This window comes from Notamacropus eugenii, chromosome 1 (assembly GCF_028372415.1).
Source record: "Notamacropus eugenii isolate mMacEug1 chromosome 1, mMacEug1.pri_v2, whole genome shotgun sequence".
Taxonomy (NCBI): domain Eukaryota; kingdom Metazoa; phylum Chordata; class Mammalia; order Diprotodontia; family Macropodidae; genus Notamacropus; species Notamacropus eugenii.
The window spans coordinates 615,225,751-615,229,745 of record NC_092872.1 but is presented as its reverse complement, the minus strand read 5'-3'; positions in this window follow the sequence as shown (position 1 = coordinate 615,229,745).

Sequence of the window (3,995 nt, the reverse complement as noted above, 5' to 3'; positions counted from 1 at the left end):
TGAGAGATCAATAAGTAGTCAAAGAATCGCCCAATTTTAAAGCTGGAAGAAGGAAGAGACCTTTACAGACATTCAGTCTAGTTTTATCCCCTTAAAAAGTCTTCAATATACCCAATAAGTATTCGCTCAGCCTGAGCTTGACGATCTTCAATGAGAGAAAACTCATTACCCTTCTCCCATTCATTCAAGGCATCTCAACAAAGACTACTTGTTATACTTGCACACCCTACAGACCTGACAGAGACAGCATTATTAGAGAGCAAGCCCTTCAAGTTGGATGGATCTCCAAGGTTCTATGTTTTATCTCTAGCACCCAATGTAGTATTTGAAGAAACAGCTCCATACTATAAAGAACTCCTTCCACAGATGTAGATATCCACTTCCTCCATACTTTAGTAAATGATTTAATGAATTGTTCTGTCATGTGTACATGTATATACATACATACACATGCATGTATATGTGTGCTGTATATACATACATGTACATATATTGTGTGTATGTGTGTGCACACACATATATACATGCACACTTCTATGTGTGTGTGTACACAGACACATATACGTGTATGTATGCACATAGATATATGTACACACACACGCACACATGCACACACATATACATATAGGTTGATTGGTTGCTGTCCTTCTTTGAAGAGGACCAAAATGACATCACCATGATAAAGTGAAATTTTAGAGCATCCAGCTGTGGCTAATCAGACCAATGCAAGCTCGGAATGCTCTACCACAGGTTGGGCACAGATAGTCCATGTGAATATTCGGGGTGGATATCCCAAATTTGCTCATCCTGCATTTACTTTGTGCTGTCTCAATTCTGCTTTGCTCAAAGAGCACAGTACCCTTTCTGATGTGGGCACACCATGCTGAGCAGTCCTATGCCAGTGTCTCCCATGGTGCACAATCAAATCCAAAGTTCTTGAGAGAGACTTTAAGAGTGTTCTTGAATTGCTTCTTCTGGCCGCCATGTGATCGCTTGTCCCATGCGAGTTCTCCATAAAATAGTCTTTTTGGCAAGCATACATTTTGCATTTGAACAACATAGCCAGCCCAATGGAGATGTACTCTCTGAAGCATAGTTTGAATACTTGGCAGTTTAGCTCAAGCAAGGACTTCAGTGTCTGGTACCTTATCCTGCCAGGTGATCCTCAGAATCTTCCTAAGACAGTTGAAATGGAAGCGATTCAGCTTCCTGGCATGGCACTGGTAGACTGTTCATGTTTCACAAACATATAACAATGAGGTCAGCACAATGGTTCTGTAGACCTTCAGTTTAGTAGTCAGTCTAATCTCTTCTCTCCTAAACTTTTCTTTGGAGTCTCCCAAACACTGAGTTTGCTCTGGCAATGCGTGCATCAACCTCATTGTCAATGTGTACATCCCTGGAAAGTACACTACCAAAGTAAGTGAACTTATCCACAGAATTCAAAGCTTCTCTATTTGTTGTACCCAATGGTTCCACATATGGATGGTGTGGTGGTGGCTGATGGACCACCTGTGTTTTCTTGGTGTTAAATATTAGGCCAAAATTAGCACAGAAAGCAGAGAACTGATCCATACTTTGTTGCATCTCAGCTTCAGAGGTTTCATTGAGTGCACAATCATCTGCAAACAGAAAATCATGCACCAACACTCCCTCCACTTTGGTCTTGGCTTATAGCCTTTTCAAATTGAAGAACTTACCATCAGTATGGTAGTTGGCCTTGATGCCATGTTTATTATCATTGAAAGCTGAAAATATCATGCTAAAAAGCATGGGAGCAAGCACACAGCCCTGTTTCACTCCACTGGTAACTGGGAAGGCATTGTCCATTATCCAGAACTCGGGCAAAGAAGCCATCATGAAATTGATGTACAATATTGATGAACTTCTCTGGGCAACCAAATTTTGACATAATTTTCCATAAGCCCTCATGACTAACAGTGTCAAAGGCCATGGTCAGATCTACAAACGTTGTGTACAGACCTCTGCTCCTGGTATTTCTCCTGGAGCTGTCAGGCAGCAAATACCATATCAACCATTCCTTGGCCTTTTCTGAAGTCATGCTGGCTCTCAGGTAGATATGTACATATACAATCTCCTTATGGTCTCATACGATGAGGAATGTTTCTAAAAGGCAGGTCTAGGTTTGAAGCCCTCCAGCTTACTTGGACATTTGCAGAACTCCACTGGCAGAGTTTCTTCATGTCACAATCAGAAATAAGACTTTAGTTGGGGACATACCATCTCTGTTTCTTACTAGCTGTGTGATCTTAGGCAAGTCCCTTAACTTCTGGGTGTCTCTGTTTCATCCTTTGTAAAATGAAAAGAGTAATTATTTCCCTCACAGTATTATTATGAGGTTCAAAGATACAGTCACACATACAAGATAAAATTTTAATAGCTTAAAATGGCACTGAGACTTTTTTAACTGAATAAAATACTTTGCCAGCTTTGAGGTACTATAGAAACATAAGTTATTTTTAAAGTACAGTTGGAGACTAGATGATTTCAGAGGTTCTCATAAATCTGTGGTTCTGTAACCACCAGCAATGGAAAATTCTTTAACACTTTGAGACATACAACAGTCCCCACTCTCAAAGAGTTTACATCTAATAGGGAGAGAAAATAGATATGTACATACACATAGACACAAACACACACACACACACACAACCATAATACAATGGACAGTGTGATAAATGAGACATCCAGACAAAGTCCCATGAGAAATTTGAGGATGGAGAGATCATTTTTACCAGCATTGGGAGGAACAAGTTTGGAAAGGCTTCATAGAGCAAATGTCATATGCCACTCTGTAACTTTCACCCACTGTTCCAAAAACTGCCCTCTTGGACCAAGAAGAAAAAATCCAATCCCACTTCCCCATGACAACCCTTTACTTTAAGATAATTATGTCACTGCACCTTATCCTGATAGCTAGTCTTTTCTTCTAACTAAATATTCTTTATTCCTTCAAAATATACTTAGAAAACTTGTTCTGCAAGCCCCCTACTGTCACAGTTGCTCTACTAACTATACTTCTTCAGCCCTGGGTGATCCTTCCCCTTGTAAACACTGGAGCACTTACCCTGTGTACCACACACTTAACATTTAGAGTGGATTATGTGATATTTTTAAGTTGCCCTCCCCTCCTTTTTTTGGTAAATATCCTGTTTCCAAATAGACTCTAAGAAGTGCATTGAAAGCAGATTTTGCTTTATCCCCGTATCCCCCAAGTTACTCTTACAACAGGTAAGTCAATGTTCATTACTGATGATGTATTTGACATAGGACCTTACTTATATAACCTTCAGATCACCCCATTTATGTAGGTAACTGCCTGCTTTAACAATTGGTTCAACCTATCCTTCATGTCTTGAATGTTCTCCCTCCTCATCTTTGCCTCACAACTTTTACACTTATATAGGGCACATGTGTGTTAAAGGGAAAATAGTTACTCTGGTACTTACCTCACAGGGTTACTCCAGGCTCAAATGAGATAATATTTGCAATGTGCTTTGCAGACCTTAAAACAATATATAAATTATAGGTTGTGGTGGGCTGATTGATGGATGGGCTGGGGCAGACAAAGGACCTAACCCTTACATTTTTATTTCTTTTGTATACTTTGCATGTGCTGACCTGCCTGTTGCAACTTTATAGAACAAGATACCCACATGTCCCATTCCCCCTCTGTCTCCTTTTCTTTCTTGTCTCCCTTCCTCACCCCCCTCCCCTGTAAGATTATAAGCTCCTTGAAAATAGGGACTGTCTTTATATCCCCAGTTTAGCACATAGTAGGTGATTAAAAAATGTCTTTTGAATTAGATATATCTGCTTATTTGTATACAAATTGTTGCCCCAGTGGAATGTAAGCTTTCTAAAGGCAAGGGTTACTTCAGGTTTTTGTTTGTTTCTTTGTTTTGTTTTGTCTTTGTATCACTAGGACTTTGCACGGTGCCAGATCCATCATAGCCACTTAATATATGTTTGTT